Source organism: Salminus brasiliensis, chromosome 23, assembly GCF_030463535.1.
Source record: "Salminus brasiliensis chromosome 23, fSalBra1.hap2, whole genome shotgun sequence".
Lineage (NCBI taxonomy): Eukaryota > Metazoa > Chordata > Actinopteri > Characiformes > Bryconidae > Salminus > Salminus brasiliensis.
Genome location: NC_132900.1, coordinates 10523440 through 10548119, shown reverse-complemented (window position 1 = coordinate 10548119; position 24680 = coordinate 10523440). Strand labels below are relative to the sequence as shown.

Sequence of the window (24680 nt, the reverse complement as noted above, 5' to 3'; positions counted from 1 at the left end):
GTCTCTCTCTCTCTCTCTCTCGCTCTCTCTCTCCCTGTCTCTCTGTCTCTCGCTCTCTCTTATCCCCCCGTACGTTGTTGTGCGTACGTTCGCGAGGTTTACGAATTTATTTTAAAAATGAGAGAAAGAGCCAGAGAAGACGGAAGGAAGTGAGAGAGAAATAGGAGAGATACTTGTTGTGTGGGCGAGCGGTGAATAGAGTGAATAGGTGAAGCGGGAAGTGAGACGGACACACATGCACTCACTCATTCATCCATTGACCTTTAATGAAAAGCAGACCGTAATGAAAAGGCACCACCCCTTTCTGTCTCTCTCTCTCTCGCTCTCTCACTCTCTCTCCTTTTAGCCTTAGTGTGGCCTTGTGTTATTCTCTAATTAGCTGGAGCTGCACACACACACACACACACACTCTCTCTCTCTCTCTATCTTCCTCTCCCAAACTTTTATCTGTGTTTTAATGAGGAGCGTGTGAGGTCTTTGTGCGGACTGGCCTCTGGCTCTCTCTCTCTCGCTCTCTCTCTCTCTCACACACACATACACACACACACACACACCGCACAAAGACTTCAGAGCATCGCTTTCATTCTGCTATCAGCCCTCTGTTCGGGTGGTTTAGTATGCTCCATCATGCATGGACTGAATCTGCATATTAAACCGCACCATATTTCTATCTAGCAGCACAGCCTGCAGTCCAGACTCAAAGCCCGCTCTGGCCGCCGCGGCGACGGCTGGACACTGTGGAGTCCATCAGCCCACCATGAGCACAAAACATGACAGATGAAAGGCGACGTGTGCCAGCTTCCCCTCGCTTTTTCATCCCAGGCCCGGGAAGAGCCTGTCACACCGCCGTGGCTGGAGTGACAAAAGTCCAGTTAAAGGACTACTCGGCCATTTTTCAGCCTGATCACTGCCTGCTGCTTCCATATCCTCTTTACCACAAATGATCATCCTCCCAGATAACGTGCCCATGTGGGTCCTGTATGGTTGGCCCAACTGGGAACCAGTAAGTTTCGTCCACCTTGTTAGCCTCACATATGGATCCCCATCAGGGTCAGTGATGGGACCAGGGGGGCTTAAACATGGAGCCCATCTGGGCTGTACTCTGTACACTGGGTCTAGATAAGGCCCATGTGAGATTAAGGTGGTGCTCATTGGAGAAGCCCAACTGGGTCCCAGTTACAACACATGTACAAACCCACTCAGAATCCATGCCCATCTGGAACCCACCTAGCCCACGTTCCACCCATGTGAGCCCCACATGAGCATGTTGGCTGGGTTGACGTATTGCTCTGTACATAGAAAACATTCCAGATAATTACACTGTTTATTTAGAGCCAGTGGGAAAGAAACATGGCATGGTTAGGCATGGCTAACATTAGCGTTTCCATTATTCCTTTATTATCTTTTAATGTCTGAAACTAGCCCAAAGACCACATTTTCAAATGAGCCCAGTTGACAGGCAAATGTAAATAGATTAACACAGATGGCAAGTGGTGCCATGTTTTGGCTGCATTTCAGGGACTCACCGTATTGCTGTGGGAAGGACCGTTGGGACGAATCTCACGCAAGTCCCAACCGCACTTGGTTTAAAATTGGTATCAGAGTCTGTGACAAAATGTTCATATTGGTCAGCTGGAAACTGTACTGCACTGTTATGGCCAGGTCCATAAGTATTTGGACAGCGTTCTGCGACTGTACACCACCTCAAATGATTCGAAGTGAAGCGATCAAGCTGCAGCTTTAACCTTGTAGAGCCTGTAGCCCACACTTCTTCACTTTCATATCTCTAAAATTGTCATATCTTATATCAGTTTCATAGGTCCTAAAATAGAACCCAGTGGGACTCCAAAAGATCTGCTACATCAAAAAGATTTTCCGTAGTTTCTACATAAGGATTAATTATAATGCATTAATTAAAGGTTTTAAGGGTTCATTTAGAAGTTTAACATGGTACTGAACTGATCGTTTCGGAATTACAGACATTTTATTAACAAGTATTAAATTTGCATTTGGTAGCTGGAACCCCATTTTCCCTTTTACCCCATTTTCTATCCGATTTGGAAGGCCAAATACCCAATCCCTATTTGTGTGAACTCTCCATATCACCAGCAATGCCCCCAAAGGTGGGTGAAGACTAGCACAAGACTGGCACGTGCCATCAATCAACCCCTGAGAGAGCAAGGCCAATTGTGCTCTCTCTGAATGTGGCAACTGATGGCAGGCAGCATGACCTGGCGTTCAAACCGGCGATCTTCGGCTCCGCATCTTAGTCCGTTGCCCCAAACTGTGTGTACATAGGAATACAGACCTCTCCTACTTTTTCTGAAGCCCCCCCCCCCCAATTAACAGCAGACACTGCTGCAGAGCCCCTGCTGTCTGATCATTGCAAGTGCACAGCCAGATATCTCCAAATTGCATCTACTAAATGTGTCTTCCATTAGTTTACAATGTGGGCTCCTTGCAAATTTCCGTACGTAAGCCTTCTACACGTCTCACTCTGATATTAAACAGTACAACAATACCTGCAGGTCCTGCCCTCCTGTGTGGATCTGACCGCCTGTATATCGAACTTTCTGGCGGCGAGACACAGTTGGGTTCGCTGGACTGAAAGCTTGCTTTTGTTTGGAGTTTGTAGCAGCCCGATGCCACATGCAGCCAGACTCAGTGGTCATCTTCCGGTGTCTCTGTTTGGATCGATGCCGGACACAGCAGAGCCTCTAAGCCCCGGGCGCCAATATGGAGCTGTTACTGTGGCGCGGGCAGCAGTCGGGCTCGTCGGCCCTTGCTGGGCGTCAGGCTCCGCCCACGCAGCCGGTTGAATTCACACGCATTTAATTATTGATCAGAGAACTACTCTGAGTGAGACACACCGACTGCCTTTACAAAACAAAGCTAACAGTAGGAGAGTAGCCTTTTTTTTGTAATTATTTGTTCCACCTTTCAATTTTAATGCCAAAGTTCGGTTTTCCTTATTTTCTTACCTCCCAGACAATGAGCTTACACAGTGTACAGAAACTGATCCCTCTGTTTAGCCTGGAATAGCTGGAATACCTGTGTTTAGTGAGAATCACTTGATTCTCTCCAGCACTATATGGACAAAAGTATTTGGACACACCTCTTAACCACTGTATTCAGGTGTTTCATTCAGTCCTATTTCCACAGGTGTATAAAATCAAGCACCTAGCCTGGCATGGCTTGGTCTAAAGAGCTATCTGAATTCCAGAGTGGTTCTGTAATATGATGTCACATTTGCAACAAGCCAGCAAGTGAAATATCCTCCCTACAAGATATTCCACCATTAACTGTGAGTGGCATTATTGAAGAAACAAAGGCGTTTAGGAATCACAGCAAACCATGTAAAGTGCATAAAAGTTGGCAAAGCTCTGCTGCCAAGTTCTTCAGCATGAAAAACATGGGAGCTGCATGCATGGCTTGGATTTCCATGGGCAGCTGCATGCAAGCCTTGCATCACCAAGCACAATGCCAAGTGTCGGATGGAGTAACTGCAGAGTTTGGTGGAGGAGGGATAATGCTGGGGTCTGTTTTTCAGGAGTTGATGTATAGGCCCCTTAGTCCCAGTGAAAGGGAAAGGAATTCTTAATGGGGAAGGCCCTTTTCTGTTCCAGTCCTCAAAGCAAGGTCCATACTGAAATGGTTGGGTAAGCTTAGGTGTAGGTGTAATGTATGGGTGTCTCTATATATATCCAGACCAGTTTCCCAATAATAGCTACTGGTATATTGTGTGGCCTCGGTGTGTGTTTGTGTGTGCCTGGTTTTCAGTAAGTTGTTTTCTTGGCTTGCTGAGTTGTTGGTAGGGTGGCTTGTTACTATTTGGGGTTGAGAGGTGAATTTGCATAGACAGCTTCTGTCTGTCTATCTCTCTCTCTCTCTCTCGCCCTCTCTCTCTCTCTCTCTCTCTCTCTCTCTCTCTCTCTCTATCTCTCTATCAGGAAACACATCTGTTGATGCAACACAGCTTAATGAGCACATCAGCATTTCCCAAAATGAACATACACACACACACTCTGTGGGTGCCACTCTGCTGGGTGCTGGAATCGGGAGCGTTTCTGTCTGCGTCTTTTGGAAGAGCAGTCAGAAGGGCTCAGTATTCTGACAGGCTGTTTAAACCAGTATGGGGCATTTTATCTCTCTCTTCTGAGTCCTTCCTCTCCTGCTTTTGTGCAGAGCTTCGGCACGCTAAATTCTCCCGACCGCACTCCCAGATGTCTTCAAGCGTTTTGCAGTTTTGGGAGAGTTGACATTGTTGTTGGTACACTGAATTAAACTGGTTTAGACTTCTCAGGTCTTCTTGTAGGGTGAAGTACCCAATTTATACCCAGTATTACATAGCCAATGCACCTGACACTGGGAGGGTGAGGATTAACGTCACTGGGCAAACAACATGCTCAGAGGAAAGTGCCAGGTACCCTGATCTGACACATAGGCTAGTGAACGCCTGTGACAGTCAGCATTACACTGAAGTGATGAGTGATAGAGCCATCTACCCACCTGGAGAGGACATCAGCTGCTGATGGCATTCGGCATCTGGCTGCTGACCCGGGACTCGACCAGCAGTCCGTGGATCAGTGCATTAGTACACTGGGCCACTCGGAGCCCTACCCACTTTTCTAAACCTCGTGAACAGTAGACTGTCCCTCAAGACGTTTTTGGGAAAATGGGGACTGGTAGGGTCGTGACTAGGAGGGCATTGTAGGAATTGGCTATGTGGAATTGCATCTACCCTGTGAAGGATTGTGGTCCCTGTCCAGGGGTTATTTCTGCCTTGCACCCAATGGTTCCAGATAAGCTCCAGACCCACCATGACCCTGACCAAGACGAAGTAGATAAGGAGAAGAGGATGGATGGATTACACAGACAGGAAGTCTAATTGATTATGGTGTGCGTTTAACTAGCTGAAGAGATGCTAAAGCTGGCCGGCAAGTTTTAGCTTCTAGCCTAGCGCACATATCCACTTGTTCTCTTGGCTTTTGCTTCAACACACTTTTTGAGCCCCTCTGGCACAGGTAAAGTCATGGTCAAGAGTTCTGGTGTCACTGGGGAAGTGTTGAAAAGCTTTCGCATGTAAAGACTGTTACATAAGAGTTTCTGGATTTTGGGATTGGCCCATTTGCAAGCTCTGCTTTGCTTGTGCTGGCTCTTCCTTTGAAGATGAACACAACAGTGTTTGAGGTTCACGGTTTGTCACTGCCATGCGCTGAACCCTCATTATTCACCTATGCCAGAAAATCCAGTGTTTCGTTCTCGAGCACCTTCAAAGAACCCTGCCCGAATCAAATCGTGTGATCAGAGATTTTCCAGAGATCTCTTCCATCTCTAATTAGGCCTCTTTAGTGCCTTCCCGAGATGCCACATGGCTCATTGTACTTTGCTTTCAGGCACATATTAGTTCTAGCAACTGGCAGGCAGTCCGTTCCACCTTTTGCGGGCCGTTGCGAAGCCCTTCCATCAGCCTCGACCGGTGATTATTCAAAGCTGAGACTTCAGACTGCTTGTGCTGTGAGCTTCCCCACCCTGACATCACCGCCTCAGGTATCGCCACAAGATTTATGATCCGCCGTCAGGGAATTTTTAAAGCGGGACGCTTTTCATCCCCCCCTGTTTCTTATCTTTTCTTTTCTTTCTTTGTTTTTTTTCTCCTTCTTTCCTTCTCTCTTTTTCTCACTCTTACTGGAATGATTAAAGCGAGACACTGTGGCAGGAAGGCAGGAGAGATGTAATTTCAGATTCCGCCGTCGGTTGGCTTGTTTGATGAGCGTTTGGCAGGGGAGAACGGCGACAGCGAGATTTTCTGATTGTCACTTGACAGACAAATGGGCTCCTCGCGCATCTGAGCGCTAGTTCTGCGGCAGCCAAAGAGAACGGCTGCAGGATTTGTCAGATGTCTGTCACGGCGCAAGAGAGGGAGGCGAAGCGTTTTCCTTAAAGAATACTAGCTCGGGGTATGGCAATAATAGGCCTTGCTTGTGGGTCCAGGCGTGCGGCATTGATGACAAATTGTCGTATCCAATTACAAGCCAATACAGGTGTTTATTCCTCCCTTGGCACAGCTACTATCGATGCTGTTCCCAAAGGGGTTCTTCTATTCCCAAGTCTCTTTTTTTAACATGTGACACTTTCCTAGGACATCCAGCTGAAATTGCCGTTGAATTGATGTCATTGATCACGCCGTCTGCTGTCACCAGCTGCTTTTGAAGCCACTCCTTGCCTAGATATGGAAAAATTGCTAATAATAGATAAAAGCTAGTGGAGAAGTAGTGCTATTGTCTTATGTACACACCTCTGTAAGTGCCCCTATCTGCTAGCTTACATTTAAGAGATTTATTTGCAATACACCCATAAAAATAAAGAGATTTTTGAGTGATGCCATAGAAGAAGCAGTTCTGCTGCTTAAGTATGATGTAAGTATGAAGAACTTTTTGGAAAGTTGTTGTAAAGAAGAAGTAAAGAAGTTGATGTAAACATTCTTTACCAATTTAAAGGTTCTTCATACTCTTGAACCAACAAAAGAACCAACAAAAATGGTTCTTTTATGGCATTGTTTAAAGTACCTATTGGGGCACCTCTATTTTTAAGAGTCTAAGGCTTCGCAACTGAGGCAAGGGAGGTCAAAAACAGAGCCAGGTATAAGTCCAGAGCAGGAGGTCAGAAACAGGAAACAATAAAAAGCCAGAATCAAGGTCAAAGAACCAAGAAGGTCAAAACACAAAATCTAAAAATGGCACCCAATACTTTGCAAAGAACCCAGCTGAGAACACAGGTGTTTGGGGGAGTGATATGCAAGAGTGGGCTGTGATTGGGTGCCAGGTGAGATCAGTTTTTGGGGATCCTCCCAGGAATTCTGGAACAGGAAATTCAGAGAGTTGACCACAGTAATGGAGGTGGAATTGAACACAGGTGTAAACAGTCAGTATTTGGGGGAGTGATATGGAAGGGAAGTCTGCGATTTGGTGCCTGATGAAATCCTTTTGGGAATCTCCTTGGAATTCTGGAGCTGGAAGTTCAGGGAGTTGACCACATCAGTAAGGGGGGTGGAATTGAACACAGGTGTAAACAGTCAGTATTTGGATTGCCGTGGAATGTAAGAGTGGTCTGTGATTGGGTGCCTGACGAGACACAGGCATCACGTGATCCTCCTGGGAATTCTGGGAGACAAAGTGCAGGCCTATTAGGCGTGGACTACAACGTCAACGGTAGGCATAACAACAGCATGCTATTTTGATAGCAGTACCAGTACTATAGCTGAGCTGGTTTAGGCCCACAATCTACAATCCCACCATAACCCACCTGTATGTTCTCTAACCGGGCTGTATTGTATCCAGAATTGTCTGCAATCTTGGTTTTAGCTGTGTTAGCATTGTACCCCAGTGTGACTGATTTGTTGAGAGAAGAAAATTGCAAGGCAGTGAATTGTCAAGTCTGCGTGACTGTTTGATTGGCTAGAAATGAAATAGCAGGCTTGCATTTCAAACACCATTCTCCACTCTTTGACAGCAGGGCAGATCCTATAGCGGTGTTGCCACTTGTCCATGTGCTGCCCGTGGGTAGCCGCGCTAATAGCCATCTCCTCCTGAGCATCAACAGCAGGGCTGAGCTGTACCATTATAACCAAACCTGTACTTATAGGGAAACACTTCGTACGACGTTAGGCCGGCTAGTATCAGGTTTCGTTTGTCTATGTAATGTGGACAAGGCTGTTTAGAAAAGCAGTGGTAAACACAAGCAACAGTAGGCCGTAGCACTGCGGTCATTAGCCGTCTACCTGCTGTGGTGGACGCGATCAGTTCTGAGGCCCTTCTGCACTGGCAGTAGCCACTGCTTGAGGTCCGTGTACCTTAGAGGTTCGCTGTGTAGGTGTACCATTACAACAAGGCCACTGTCGACCAGATGTTCTTGGTCATAGTGGAAGTGACTGCAAGCTCGAGAATATCCAGTCAAGAGCGGCCCTGTGGTCTGAAACCGACTGCTGATGACCCTGCAACCCTGGTCCTGGAGGCACCCTGCACTGAAACACTGAACTAGAGTGCATGAGCAGATGGTCTACAGGTGCGAGCGTTTCTAATAAAGTGTCCGGTGAGTGAAAACTGTTCACTAAATCCTCAGTTTTGCTGAAGAGCCAGGGAGATTTTGATTGGTAGCCTTGGGTCATATATTCAAATCCCTGCCAGTGAAAGGATTCTCTGTTCTCTCAGGCTTGAAAGGGCTAACAATTCACCATGTCCTCTCTTACCCCCTTCGTCATTTAATAGGCTCAGGTTCTGCTTCCCCATTCGCTCTCAACGACAAAGACTGTGTAACAATAGAAGTCTTATGGGAAACTTATAAGACTCTTATAGCTGTCTTTATAAAAGCCTTACAGAGGCTTTAGCACTGCACAAAACGTCTACGAGAGCTTGTCCGCCCTCACTCCCTCGTTCTTCCACTCTTTTCTAATGGGGGAGAATGGTGCACCTCTTTTAAAGGAAAGTTCTTGGCCTGAAGTTTGACTCTAATTCACCCCTTTACTCCCCGATTCTGGCCTCTGTGGACCCCTTATTCCCCCTTGGCCCAAACCTAATGCTCCATAAGCTCTTTAAACCCAGAGAAGTCACACAGCCAAATCTCAGCCTGCACAATGGGAACCCGTCTGGGTCACAGTCGTCCTACCAGACACACTCCTCTTCTGTTGCACACTCAAAATACTTGTTCGGACCAACACACACACACTTCGGCAACAGTTTGGCAACAAACATCCTCAAATGTTGCTGATTAGGCAAGACAGGTCTGCGTCTTGGGTTACGCTAATGCTTATATAGTACCAGTATGGTTTGAACATGCCAGGCCTGGCGCTAAACATAGCTCAGCTCGAAGCTACTAACTGCCCAGCACTTGTTTCTGAGACATTTATAAATACAGATCAGCCATAACATTAGCACCACTGACAGGTTTTGATGGCTAGATGTCCGGGTCAGAACATCTCCAGAACATAAGGCAGGTCTTGTGGGGTTTTTCTGGTATGGAGTGGTCAATACTATCAAAAGTGCTCCAGGAAAGGACAACTGCTGAACCTACGACAGGGTCGAGGCCAACTAAGGCTATCTGAAGCGATGTATGGAGGCCCCACCTCACAACTTACAGGACTTAAAGGATCTGCTGCTGATGTCTTGGTGCCAGATACTACAGGACACCTTCAGAAGTGTTGTGGAGTCCAAACCTCCAATGCTTAGATCTCTTGTGGCGGCACTAAGGGTCAAGTATGTTATTTAGCTTTTATTAGAAGAGGTGTCCACAAACATTTGGACATATTGTGTATTTTAACTGAACATTTAAAAACACAAGCTCATTTGCGTTTTTGTGGGAACTTATGTGAGTGCTTCGTCCCCGCAGGGGTGTGTCTCTGTTCACATGACTGACGGGCATGTAAATGTGACAGCAACCCCCCCACCCCCACCCCCCAGCTAGAGAGAGCATAAATTATGTATTCCTTATTTGCTTTTGCTCAATTAAGTCATTTTATAGTGTTTAATCAAGCTCCCAATCCAATAGCTGCAGGTCCTAATTAAAAAAGTGCCATTGTAGAGAATGAGCAAAGCTTTACATACAAATGATACGGCGTCATCTCCCTCCGCTTGCAAGCTAAATAATGCATTGAGCGTTATTATAAAGAGCTGGGAGTTAAATAATGAGTTCTACTGTATGTGGGACTACATCGCTGGGGTGTGTGTAAATCATGTTAGCGTAATGGAGTGCACTGGGAACCAATTTGCGTGCATTTTAAGCTCATAACCGAGTCCTTGTTTACACCTGCTTTCTTCATGTGACTTGTATCTGGATTGTATCTGGCCTTTAAACTCGGTAGTCTGTATGTATTTCCGTAAATCTACTCAGTGTGCTTCAATTATTACTTGTGTTTCTTGTTGTACTGGAAAGGGTTTTGGTTGTGGAATGTGTCCCCCACAAATCCACCAGTCCAAACCTGGAGCAGGTTAAAGATTGTCCACAGGGTCCACAAGGGGGCGCTAATAGCTCTTAAAAAATAATATAAACAATGTAATCTTTAGGTGAGGGCAGGTATGGCCTTAAGGTCAGAGATGTGGACATAGGACCGGAAAGTCACCCTGTTTGACCCAGTGTGTTCACATGCCTTATTTACTAGTGTGTGTGTGGGTGTGGGTGCACTGCCATGGGGGGTTAAGCATGGAGGTGAATTCTGTTCTATTGCTGGGAAAACACGATAGCTTGTTCTTGGTCATAGTGGAAGTGACTGCAAGCTCTAGAATATCCAGTACTAGAGCAGTGTTTCTCAACCCTGGTCCTGGAGGCTCCCAGCACTGAAACACTGAACTAGAGTGCATGAGCAGATGGTCTACAGGTGCGAGTGTTTCTAATAAAGTGGCCAGTGAGGGAAAACTGTTCACTAAATCCTCAGTTTTGCTGAAGAGCCAGGAAGATTTTGATTGGTAGCCTTGGGTCATATATTCAAATCCCTGCCAGCATAGCATGTGATAGCATGTTGGAAATTGTTATGGCGGTAAAGCTTTTCCAAGAGAGATAGCCTTTGGCGCTCTGCATTAATGACACTGCGTGTCCTGTTTCCTTGTTATAGTGTGTAAAAAGTTTGTAGGCGTACCTTTCAAGCTCTATGCCGGATCAGCAGGTTCTCTCAACATCATCATGGAATATTGGGAAAATGAGTGCTATGGTGATATTGCCATTTTGCCCAGCTCTGCTGTGTGTGTGTGTGTGTGTGTGAGAGAGAGACTCCATGCGAGTGCACTCATCATGTGCCTGAGTGCCCACTTTTTCCGCCATCTTTCCGGGGGGCGGGGCGGCAGACTGCTTTTGTTGGGCCGTTACAGGTCGTTGCCCCCAGCAACGTAGTCCAGGGGTCAAACGGGATTAGTGACGGGTTGTTCTGATTTCAAAGTGTGTGTGTGTGTGTAAGCCCCTGTAACACTTGTAGAATTAACATGATTAAGAAAGTGGTGTGCTGTACTAGGCCATGTAACTGGGCCATAACACCTTAATCTATTGTGAAAGCAATTGGCCTGTGTGGATCAATACAGTCAGGGCATCCAGCCAGTATTCAATATCTCTGCCTTCGACACACACACACAAATAATTGAAATTACTGACCCTCATACACTCTCACACTCACATATATACACACATGCCCACACACACACAGCTCATTGGTTTTCTCTTGCTTTTTCATTTGTCTGCTGTGTTGAGGGGAGAAATGAGTCGTGCGTAGTTCTGAGAATGCTGAGCATGAGCTTGGCTTCATTTGTTGCTCTGTCTCTCTCTCTCTCTCTCTCTCTCTCTGTGTGTGTGTGTGTGTGTGTGTGTGTGTGTGTGTGTGTGTGTGTGTATTCTCATTCTAGTATCTCTCGCATTGACCAAATGTCCTTACAGTCAAGGGACAATATAAGGGCTCAGCCGAGGACATTAGCTTTTGGACACTGAGTTTAGGTTCAGGGCTAGGTTAAGACTAGGGTTAGTAGGGTAAAGGTTAGGTTTAGTGTTAGTATGGTAAAGGTTATGGTTAATATGGTAAGGGCAAGGTTAAGGTTAGGGGTTAAGTTTAGAGTTTGTATGATTAAAGCCAGGATTAAGATCCGGTTAAGGTTAGGTTGAAAGTCTGTATGGTTAAGGTTAAGGATAGGTTTAGTGTTAGTATGATTAGGGCTAGGGTTAAGATTAAACTTAGGTTTAAGGTTAATGTGGTTGGGGTTTGGTTTAGGGCTGGTAGGTTTAGGGTTACGTTTAGGCTTAGTATGGTAATAGTTAGGGCTTGGTTTGGGGTATGATATGAGGTTACTATGGTTAAGCAGTAAGGATTAGTAGTATAGACAGTTGATTTAGGGTTAAGGTTTAGATTTAGGGCTAGGTATTGCAGTACTTCTGTGCAATGTTACAAAAAAGCCGATAGCAGTCTTTACAACATATAGTAATACAACTGTGTGTTTGTGTGTGTGTGTGTGTGTGTGTGTGTGTGTGTGCGTGTGTGTGTGTGTGAAGATGAAGAGAGAGGGAGGTAGAAAGAAAAAGTGAGGGCTGAGAAAGAGAGAGAGAGAGGGACAGAGAGAGAGAGTACTCAGTTTGCCAGTCAGATGTGTGCTGTCTCCAGATGGCAGTGCCAGCCCCCTCACCCTGTGCTACTGTGGTGCCACGTATGCCCAGCGTCTGTACAGACATCTGTCTGTCTGTCCAACACACACACACACACACACACACACACACACACACACACACACACACACACACACACCAAGGCCCTTAATCAGAGTCACTGTGCCACATGTAGGGCGGGATCAAGAACAGTGGGTGTTCCTACTACTTGCACTAAATGTCCAAATGTTTGTAGACAACCCTTCTAATGAATGCATTCAGCTACTTAAAGTTGTCTCCATTGCTGACACAGATGTGCAAATGCGCACACACATATAGCTTGGGTAGTCCCTGTATACAAAATATTGCCAATAGAATTCCTTGATTTTGAAAGAAACACTGAAGGGCCGGTGTCCCAAAACATTTGTCCACACAGTGGTCCTGAAATGTGCATATTGTTCACTTCACAGCAGCAACATTTGCAAGACTGTTTCACAATGGCCTCTATTGTTGTTTCTAATGTTCTGTGTCCAAAAGTATCTGGACACCTCTTCTAATCAGTCAATTCGCCAACCGCAGTAGATGCACCTTAGCTTGTATAGTCTCCATAGAACAGCCAATCTTCAGCTTGAGGAATATAAAAGCCAAACCCAATGCCCAGCATCGGCTAGAGGGATATAAAGAACCCCCCGTGACCTGGCGGTGTGGTCAACCTATGGAGTGATGGAGCTCCATCCAGTACCTTTAGGATGACCTGGAGTGGAGTTTGTGGTCCAGAACCAATCATCCATCGTCAGGATATGATCTCACTGATGGCCGAAGGCAATCCGATCTTCACAGCAGTGTTTTACCATCCCATGGGATCATGAATGTGAACCATCTGAGCAGTATAGTCTTCATCAGAGAAGCCCCAGTGGAGTCTATTTTGGGGAACTGGACAAGGCAGCGGACAGTTGGAACCCAAAACCCTCCTCAGCTCAGAGCCACCGGACGGAGGAGCGTGGAGGGGTACGGATGGGGGGTGGGGGGGTTATGGAGCCACAGCATGAAATTCCATCAGCCCTGCCAGTCCACTTCACACACACACACTTGCAGAGAGAGAGGGAGCGAGAGGGAGCGAGAGAGAGAGAGAGAGAGAGAGAGAGTGCCACATCTCTGATCTTTTGATCTTGCCCATCTGTTTGGTGATGTTCGCTGTCCATGGATACTTGTTTATTATTTATTTATTTGTTTGCACGTGGGCTGGCTGGTTGGAGCGACAGCTCGCTGGTATTAATCCCTTGCTTGGCTACACACGTCATGTCTTTCACAAAGTCACCAAAGTCAACTGTGCCTCAGGTGTGTGTGTGTGTGTGTGTGTGTGTGTGTGTGTGTGTGTGTGTGTGTGTGTGTGTGTGTTGCTGTCATTCACCTTGAAAGCTTGGCAGAGGCGAGACATCCTGTACCGACAGCTGCAGAGAGAAGAGTGTGTGATTTTGCTCTCGGGATCATTCATTAAAAGGCGAAAACCAAAAGTCTGAACCAAAAGCCGCCTCTGATAAACGAGGCATTAACGAGTGTTTAGTGCAGAGTGTTTCAGCCCCTGACCTCAACACGTTCTGTGCCTAACCACGCCGAACACACTGTGTTAGGACACTCCCAGGTCGAGAAGAGAAACCTGTGTGATGAGATGGAGCATGAACTTAGCTTCCAGATGATGAGAGGAACCGAAAGAGGTAGAGTCACTAAGAGAGAGAGAAGGTCGGGAGGGACACAGAAAGAAAGAAAGAAAGAGAGAGAGAGATAGAGAGAGAGAGAGAGAGTAGCTAGAAAAAAGAGAAAGTGAGGTAGAGAGATTGAGGCAGATTAAGAGAGTAGATGGGGAAGACAGAATGAGGTAGAGAGAGATGGAGGCAGATTAAGAGAGTAGAGGGGGAAGACAGAGAATGAGGTAGAGAGAGGTAGAGAGCGAGATGAGGGCAGATTAAGAGAGTAGAGGGGGAAGACAGAGAATGAGGTAGAGAGTGAGATGGAGGCAGATTAAGAGAGTAGAGAGGGAAGACAGAGAATGAGGTAGAGAGTGAGATGGAGGCAGATTAAGAGAGTAGAGAGGGAAGACAGAGAATGAGGTAGAGAGAGGGATGGAGGCAGATGAGTAGAGAGTAGAGAGTAGATGAGGTAGAGAGAGATGGTCTTAGAAAAAGAGATAGAGAGGCAGTAAGGGGTAGAGTGAGAGAGAGAGAGACAGAGATGACAGAAAGACTAAATGATGGATGGATGGATAGAGAGGTGCAGATAGTGGTAGGGAGAGAAAAGGAAGTAGAGAGAGAGAGATGGGAAAGGAATTAGGTGTGAGAACATCAGAGAGAAGGAGAGGTAGAGACAAATCTAGAGAGAGCGAGCGAGAGACATTAAGAAACACGTAGTGGCAGTATTGACATCAGTACTTATGCAGTATTGGCATCAGTTTCAACATCACTGAAAAAAGTCTCTTTACTCCAGCAAACACAGAGCTTTACAAGATAACTAGCTCACTTACCACCCGTCAGCAGTAAAGCTGCACGCACACACACACACACACACACACACACACACACATCTGTCACATCTGGAAGAGCTTGTCACATTTTCAGAGAGGACAAAATCTGATGCTATCTAAAACTACCACTTTCTTTTTTTATCTCTCTCTCTCTCTCTCTCTCTCTCTCTCTCTCTCTCTCTCTCTCTCTCTCTCTGCCCAATCTTCACAGCCTTTAAAACATTTAGTGTTTCTCTCAGATCACCCATGTCTTTCTCTCTCTCTTTCTCACACTATTTGAGTTCCTTCACTCTTACACACACACACACACACACACTATTGTATTTTAGTGCACATGTAGCAAAAATCACTCGGCAGAGAAGCTGAGCCTTCACTTTAAGTGATTTTAACTCCTTACAGTAGGGTGACCCATGCATCATTTACACACACACACACACACACACACACACACACTGCTGCACATCCATCTCATTACAGGCGTCATCACAATGGTTGTGGTTGACGCACCGAAGGTTTGGTAAAGAGGTACACTTTGAAGTAAAAAGGGTTTTATAGGGTACTGATAAAGGATTTTTAGATTCGTCTCGATAGTGGAACCCTTGCACAGTGTTTGTAGAACAGTCTAACCAGGCAGAGAACCACTGTCATGTTGTCATGTTTCTATATAGATCTAAAGAACAACTAGTAGAAAGCCTTGGTGCCCTTGTTTTGCTGTTAGCACTACGGTCCAGTGCGCTTTACCATTGTGACATCAGCAAGCCTTCTGAACCGCATCATAGAAGCATTATAGTTCAGTAGGCTTTATGATGTCACAATGATATTTAAAGCTTTAGATCCGATGGCATTGTGACATCACAACTGTTCAAACGTTCAAAGCTGCAGCCCATTCCTGGCTTTTTCTGTTCGCTTTCCTTGGTTCTGCCTGACTGTTGCTCATGACCTCATGAATATACTGGCAGAGCTGACTAGCATATCGATCCACATGGCAACCAGATCAGGCAGAAGCTAGGAAGCGATGTTTCAGTGACGTATTTAGAGGATTGAAAGTACATAAAAGTAGGGGCCGACTTATCCTGTTCCGTTACAGATAGCAATACATGAACTTTGCGCATCGGCCAATACCCGATACCAATCTGAGCTAGCTAGCAGCTCCTCCCTTCTCTGTGCTCCTTATATGGAAGAGAAGCTGGATTACTGGCTGATAGTTGATGGAGATAACAGGTCGAAGAAGCAGAACTTGCCTTTTTTGTTTCCTGGCTGCTCCAAAGGCTCAAATGCATTCCCAAACGTAGTGCTATTGAATAAATATATCTGATATAAACAGGCAGACACATGTAGTCCTGAAAGTAATAAAAGCTTGACATACAAAGAAATTATATATATATATATGGCCATGTACTCATGACAAATTATCAAAAATAGCATGGGACTCTCTCTCTCTCTCTCTCTCTCTATATATATATATATATATATATATATATATATATATATATATACACACACATATATATATATATATATATATATATATATATATATATATATATGTGTGTGTATATATATATATATATATATATATATATATGTGTGTGTATATATATATATATATATATATATATATATATATATATATATATATATATATATATATATATATGGTGGTCTTTAGGTGATCTGTTGCGGGAGTAGTGAGTGGTGTCGTCACTGTGTGAGCACTGAGTTCAACTTTTCCCAAGTGTTCCTGCAGCATCATGCAGAAACTTCCAGTTAACTCCCTAATTGCATTTTTTTGGTCTTTCATCAAAGTGCGGCAGAATCAGTACCCTCATACAGAACACACTTCTCTCATTTATACAGCGCACAGAGCTATTGTTGACACGCGCTCTCTCTCTCTCTCTCTCTCTCTCTCTCTCTCTCTCACTCATTCTCTCCCTCTCCTCATTAGCTAGATCAAGACAAAGCGTCTGGCTTTATTGGTTTGTTTCATGCTTTCGTTCAGTTTTTTTTTTTTTTTTTCTTGTCATTAAGTCAGCATATTGTTCTGTGTAAAATTGACTTTTAGAAAAGTCAGAGAGGGAGAGAGAGACTGGAAAAGAAAGTGAGAGACAATTAAAGAGAGAGAGAGGCAGACTAAAAGAGAAAGAGAGAGATAGAGAGAGAGCGAGCATAAAAGGAGGGAAGCTTTGGAGTCATTGCGCTTTAAAGAGGCAGAAGGTGAAGCGAGGTGGCGTTAGGCTCTCTCTCACTAAACTGCTATAGATTAATTGATCCTCCCATGAACTTAATGAGGTGGAGCTCCAGAAAGAGAGGCAGCAAAGCTAATGGCTGCGGCCACTCTCACAAAACGGAGAACAAGAAGAAAGAAAACCAACCTCTCCCTCTCTCTCTCTCTTTCTCTTTCTCTCTCTACACACATTGCACTATACCCAGGCAAATCAAATATGCTGTAAAACAGGGGTCTCCAAAATGCTTGGTTAGTGTGTGTGTGTGTGTGTGTGTGTGTGTGTGTGTGTGTGTGTGTGTGTGTGTGTGTGTGTGTGTTTGCAGCATCTTTGTTGTTGTGAGGTTAAGAAAAAACCCTTGTCCAGTGTGCTTTACCATTATGACATCATAAAGTCTACTGGAGTACATCACAGAAGTTTTGTAGTTTAGTAGTTTACTTTATGATGTCACAATTGCAGTTATAAACCTTTAGAGACAGTTATGTGCCATTGTGACCTCATCATTGCAACCACCAGTGCTACGGCACGTCTCTGAAAGCATCTACTTGGCATACGTGGACCAGAAATGGACCAGGTTTGATGTGAGGTCACATGTGATGCGGCACAATACAAGCACTAGTTGTGGAGTCCAGATTCACTGCTGTAGTTGAGAAGTTTAGAGGTTGTACAGAGTCTAGTTGTACTGCTGTAGTACTGTGTAAAAATGCACCTGTGCACACCCCACACTTCAGTGTTGGTAATGTAGTCAGGGGATTGTGTAGTTTGGGTCTGTGGTGGCTCAGCAGTTAGGGCACCTGGCTATTGATGACCGGGTGAGTTTGATACCCGGGCTCGGCCGCTGTTGGGCCATTGAGCAAGTCCTGTATTACAAGTGCATGTATGCATGTATGCGAGCGTGTGTGTGTGTGTGTGTGTGTGTGTGTGTGTGTGTGTGTGTGTGTGTGTGTGTGTGTGTGTGTGTGTGTTCATTGCACGGATGGGTTAAAGGAGGAGGCCAAATTCCATCTGTGACACTAATAGTGAATATGGTTGTCTTAGTTTGTTGTATTTGTTTACCATTATGATGTCATAAAGCCTACTGGGCTGTGTCATAGAAGCTTTGTAGTTCAGTAGACATTATGATGTCACAATGGTATTTAAACCATTAGAACCCATTTTATGCCATTGTGACATCACAACTGGAACTGTCAAGGCTGCAGCACATTTCAGCTCCTTCAGCTCATAACATGTCCCATTACTGCTCAGTGCCAGAGATCTCAACAGCCAGGGCTGGCGTTTTATTTTTGCTGAAGTGTGGAAAGGGTGGGATATATGAGGGAATTCTTCTCCGTTCTGGCAGGGTGCGATTTGCGGAAGTGGCACTTATGCCAGATCTTTGGTTGGCGGAGAGGACGTCTGAAGTGGAAAGCTGGTCATAGTCTGATTTCTCTCTTGTGCCTGGGATGGTGTGCGTTGGTAGGAGGTGCCAGTACAAGCCACTGTGATGCCGGCTGTGGCGTTGTCGTGGCAACAATTTGACAAGGAGCCATTGGCTGTTTGGCAGTCCTTTATTCTGATGTGAACACATGGACACGTGTGTGCGCACACAAACACACTCACACACTTGTGATGGAGCACTGAAATATGGGCCAGGACCATAAATGTTTGATATTTTATTACAATATATATTTGATTTTTTATGAGAAAACGAGTGCCATTTCTGTGTTGCATTTTTCAACTTGTTTGTGAGAGCAAACCCATTTATTTTAGTTATTTATTCAAACCACCACATCAAATAAATGTTCATGCCTCGAATATCAATAAATATATATATATATATATATTCCTACCTTAGACATTGACTCGTATTATATTCTCGTAGACATTGAGTAGTATTTGCCTTATTATTTAAACAGGCTATTCACAATATAACATGATGGTTGTGCTATGTAACAGGGTGGTAAATTTCTTCTTAAAATGGCCACATTTCTTCATGTGCTCTAGTTCCTGAATTTCCACACTTGCCAATCAGTTTAACGTATCATTCCGTTTGCATAAATACCAGAAATAATGTGGTAAAAAAAATAAATAAAAATAAAAATTACGATTAAAAAAAAATAATCTATTTTGTGTGACAGGGTGGTTGGCTTGAGCTTGATGAAGCCTGTATGACATAAAAAAGCAACATTTTTACAATGTAAAAGAATGTCAGAACTATTATTGTAACTATTACTGTATTATTGCTAATACATTAGACCCCCATTACATTTAGAGACTTCAACAAAAGCAGGATAAAGTCCTTTTTTACCCTTGATTTCAGAAGAAACAAAATGAATGAACAGGTGTCCCAATATTTTTGTCCATGTAGCGTATGTAAAGGTGGTGTTAGCTTGTAGTAGTTTTCGTAATGTATGTAATCACAATTTAAGAAATATCTTCTGATCCTCTCTCTCTCTCTCTCTCACTCTCATTCTTTTTTTTCCTCTCTCTCTTTCCTCTTTTCTCTCCACCCATGGGGATAAATGGATCCTGACACAAGCAGAATGGAGGGATGATTAATGACCTCAGTGCTTTTTGGGGTGTGTGTGTGTGTGTGTGTGAGAGAGAGAGAGAGAGAGAGAGAGAGAGAGAGAAAAGTAGAGTAAAAGATAGATCGAGAAGAAGGAATTTCAGCCTCTTAGGCTGTTGATTTTAGAGGACAGATAGATAGGTGATGACCGAACACTTTCTTCTTCATTTCACACATGCGTAGGGAACTCGTACAAGCAAGATTCCCCGCACACACACTTACACAAACACACACCCAGAGCCCATCCCTCCAGGGGTCAGATCAATCTCTGACCTCCATAACATTTCTGAAAAGCTTCTCCCTCTATTGCTCGTGTTTAGTGCCTTTGGCTCCCACTGTTCTTCCTCCATTCATATGAAATTTCTTACCCAACTTGTGGAACAGATACCATCCTGGTGATGTCCAGCACAGTCTGTAGTCCACAATCTCAGGTCCGTTTCCCAGATCTGTCTAATCTGTTTAATCTGTTTCGCGCAGAGGGTGATAGGTTCTTCCTCAGGTTCCTCTTGGTGTTGAAGTCTTAATTATAGGGGCAAAAAAGATGAGCTCAACTTCCAAGCTCCATGGCCGTGTCCATTCTAGCACCCTTTAGCTAGGCAAAGAACCATTGAAGCAATGGTTTTAGTATAAACTTTTTTATTTTTTTCCCTTCATTATTAGGAAAAAAAGAGACGCCATCCACCCACTATATATTCAGTTCCTAACCCTGGTCCATCTACTGAAGGTTTCCACCACGCCGAAGAATCCTTTAACCAGGCAAAGAAACACCGAAAAGAGTTCTTTGAGTTTTAACAACTGAAACCTTTTAAATATGCGGATCAGGGGTTCCCCAATACCAGGGTTTAAGCCCAGTCCTGCAGTATACTTTCTTTTCCTTGGAGACCCTCCATTCGGAATGCTGTGTAGTTCAGGACCTTTAGGAAACTACGGGCTGTGGACACTTGCTCACCCAACGTTTCTTCTGAAATCAGACATATTCATTGGGAGCTTGCCATTTAAAAGGATAAGGATAAAGGTGCACGTATTCGTCACTGTACAGTGTGGACTGTACAGCGAAATGTGTCCTCCGCATTTAACCCATCTGGTAGTGAACACACACTCACACACACACACGTGTTAGGGGCAGTGAGTACACACACACACCCAGAGCGGTGGGCAGCCAACTCCAGCGCCCGGGGAGCAGAGAGGGTAAAGGGCCTTGCTCAAGGGCCCAACAGTGGCAGCTTGCCGAGCCCGGGAATCGAACCCGAATTTTACCATCCCTTTGCTGCAGTACAGCCTCTACTCTTCTGAGAAAACTTACAATCAATGTTGAAACATTGCTGTGAGGGTTTGATTGCATTCAGCCAACATGAACGTCAGGTAATGACGTTAGATGATTAGTTCTGGAACACAAACACCTCTCCAGCTCGTCTCTAAGGTACTGGATGGAGCTCCATCGCCATCAAAGCAAGGTTTCACGTATTGATCCAAAATCGTGATCCAGAGATCAATCATAAAATTGGCGCCGGCGTACGTTTTTAGAGCTCCTGCATAATTCAGAACCGTGCTTTCTGCAAAGGAACCCAGCCAGTGAAGATAAATAAAGATCAGACGTATTCGGAAATGTTTGCGTTACGGGTTTACAGAGGGGGGCCGTCAGGCTGGCTGAAGAAAAGCCAGACAGATTTTCTGAGAAGCCAGAAATCGTGATGCCCTCACTTTCACCTGTCTCATTCTTTTTCTGTGTGTATCTCTCTCTCTCACACACACACACACACACACACACACACACACTAATCCTTTATCTAGTGAAGTGAAGAAGCAGCTCAGTTTTATCTGGTCAGCTTCATACATCACTGTCCTATTGAGTAAAAAGCACAGGCAAATGCGAGTAGACACACACACACACACACACACACACATACATACACAGGTACACGCACACACATTCAAGCCTATTCAAAGGTAAGATAAAGTACTCTCTTCGCCCATGTCAATTTAACCCCCCCCACACACACACACCTCTTTATGTATTCCAGTATCTTGCCCGTCCTTGTCACCCTAAAGGGCAAAGCAGCAGATAGCTTGTGATCTTTGAACTCAGCATATGTGTATGTGTGTTGAAATGGGTTCATGAAGATAGATGAGGCTAAAGTGACCTGTAGGTTTGCTTGAGGCCTCTTCAGTCTATTGACGGGTCAAAAGAATGGCTTCGTTTCGAGTTAAAATGATTAATTTCGGTCTGTGAGTGCCGAGTAAGAGACTGTGCTGTAATCTCGGCCGCACACGTGAATGCATTCTTTCTTGTCAACTGAAGTTTTACAGAAGTCAGTCCGAAGTGGACGTGTCCTGCTTTACCATCAGCGTCGCCTTTTTCGGTTTCCAACATCTCGTGGAATCCATACCATGAGGTCTTGAAGCTGCTGGAAGAGCAAAAAAAGGGCACAGTCCTAGCAGTAAAGGCATAGTACTCATGTAAATGAGTGTGTGTATTAGTGCTGTCCACATTAATGCACACGATTAATCTGCGAGCTTTAACACGTTAACCTTTTTTATAGTGAAAATGAATCATCTTACCAAGTTTGACCCAGCGCTGCCACTGTTGAGCGTAGATTACACTTTATTAATGCTGAAATATGGATTAAATCTCATAACTAACTAACTCTCATTCTCTCACCCCTCCCTCATCTCTCTCTCTCACACACACACACACAGCTGCTCCTCTCTTAGCTCCTAGCTTCATCCAGCCCAATGACTGATCATCCATTTATCTCCTAAAAGTTTTGGAGGAATTTCTCTATTAAAGCTCGGAGCTTCGGCGTGTTGGAAGCTAAAGTTCTCAAAATGACCCCAAAATATTATAAAATAAGAGGATTTCTCTAGACATTTATTTTACTACCTCCTAAAAATTCAAGGATGTGCTAGCTAGCATTTTGACTTCATAATTAATCACAGAATATTGTCTTGATGAATTAAAACCCTGACCACTAGAGAGCAGTGTTGTACCCTGACTTCAGATCCCACTGTTCTGATTGGATAAAAATGTCAGCTATGACAGTTTTACTTAAATCGAAGTATTTTGTCTTGCTTACAGTATTGTAAGATATCGTGGTACGCTGAATCGCACCCCCTGTTCGTGAAATTCGTAACGTATTGACAGGTGACCGGTATTGCCCTAATGACAACGTATTTGTGGGCGGATCCTGGACAGGTCAGTGGAGTGCGTAACTGAAGCCATACTCACTGAAGAACAGCACTATTTATATTCCTCTCACAGCATCCATTAAATTCCAGCAACAAATGATTGCATCCGGAGTGGAGTCAGGCTTCCAGTTCGAGCTGCTATGAAAGGATCTAGCCCTGCAGAATTGTCTGGACTAGTTGTGAGCAAGTGTGTGTGCTTTGCATATGTCCCTCTGCACTGTTGGACACGTGTTGTGATTGTGTTTGAGAGTGTGAACAGTGTGTGTCCTTTGGCCCTTAGGGCTGTGCAATCTGTAGCTTTGAAGTGGCATTTAAATGAGTCCTGTTCTCGTGTCTCTCTGTGTGTGTGTGTGTGTGTGTGTGTGTGTGTGTGTGTGTGTGTGTGTAAGTAAGTTCCCCAAGCACACAGAGGGAAGCCGGCACAGATTGGAGTCTTGGTGTGTGTGTGTGTGTGTGTGTGTTGTAAATATTTGTACTCTCCCCATGAAGAAAGCCCATGGGAGAGTGAGAGGCCAGATGGCCCTTCCATGACTTTTTACAGCATAATGTGTTTATGAATATCCATACACCCACTCCACACACATTCTTATAGCCCTGACCGGTTACTTTGACCCCGGCACAACAAACACACACACACACACACGCACACACTTATACCCACCTGCATCTTTTGTTTTCATAACAAACATAATCCTCTAAATGACCCAAAGGTCAAGATTAGAGACACAAATTGGCCACTTTATTGGAAACCTTGTCGCTCCACCTTGCTGGTGTACAGGTAACTGTGGTAGTCCATCTGTTGGTGCACAGTTGGGGTTGGTCATCCTGTAGCTCTTATCAGTGGTCAGTTTCTGACCACAGAGCCAGTCTTGGCTGGGTATTTTGGGCGGTTGGCAACTCTCAGGCATGTCAGTGTCCCCCACCCAAATAATATCTGGTCAACAGCAGGCCTGTGTTAGCCTCAAGGTAACTCACCAGCCACAAGCCACAACATGCTAGTCATGGTACAAGGGCACAGTGAAATATGTTGAATATTGTACGATACATTGCAGTGTAGCATGTCACATTGTGCCATTGCACTGTGCCTAGCATGTTAGCTTGTGGCTAGCATGTTAGCTTATATAACATTTTATATAGAAAATCAAGACACCACTGAATCATATGGAGTCAAATTCTGGATTCAATGAGTCGTTACACCCCTACAACACTGTGAGCCTTGTAGTCCACACAGCAGCACTGTCTAAGGCCCTTCTGCGGGCCAGGTAAGGAATGATGGCTGTTTGTCGGATGCATGTTCCCGTCATGTCAAATATTTGTGGACACCCTTTCTAATGAAGTTGCACCCATTGCTGACTCAATCGTTCAGGGAAGGCTTGCTACTAGATTTATTTAGCATTGCTGAATCCAAAAATCCAAATCCAAAAGTATTGGATGGAGCACCAACCATCATTTCAGAGAACACAGTTCCACTGCTCCTTAGCTCAGTGCTGGGGGGCTTTATACCCCTCTAGCCCACGCCTGGCATTAGGCATGGTGTCCATAGGTTCTTGTTTAGCGGCCCCAGAGAGTCCTATTCTATTGGCAGTACAACTTAAAGTAGCTGAATGCATTCATTAGAAGGGGTGTCCACAAACATTTGGACAGACAATTGTGCAATTAGCTCAGTGTGTAATTAGATATGTAATTGGGATGGTATAGCAGAGCGACGGTAATGACTCTGATATGTTAATAAGGGTTAATTATTAATAATGACAGAGATGGTGTTTACTTTCCACTTCTTATGTCACACACACACATACACACACACACTCACACACACACACACACACATGCTTCATTTAAGACGCTGGAGAAGTCGAGCACGGCAAAAGCTCTTTCTTTCATCTCCTCCAGAATGGCTGGATTGCTCTTTTGAGGAAAAGAGAACGCCTCCGCTTTTCCGAATCAGCAAATGCTTCGGGCTCTCCGCCAAGCTCTCTCTCTATCTCTCTCTGTCTCTCTAGCTCTCGCGCACACGCTCGCTCCCTCTCCCCATAAGGCCTCTGTAGTTTGCGGCTTTGCGCTTCACGGATCTCCCCTATGACGGAGAAAGGCAGTG

At 44.8% G+C, this 24680-nt stretch overlaps 1 protein-coding gene across 3 annotated transcripts in view; it reads left to right on the top strand.

The window, feature by feature from the left end:
- The window catches only part of ephb1 (EPH receptor B1), a 305121-nt gene that overhangs the window by 138049 nt on the left and 142392 nt on the right, over positions 1–24680 (top strand). The gene's annotated exons all lie outside the window — the stretch shown is intronic.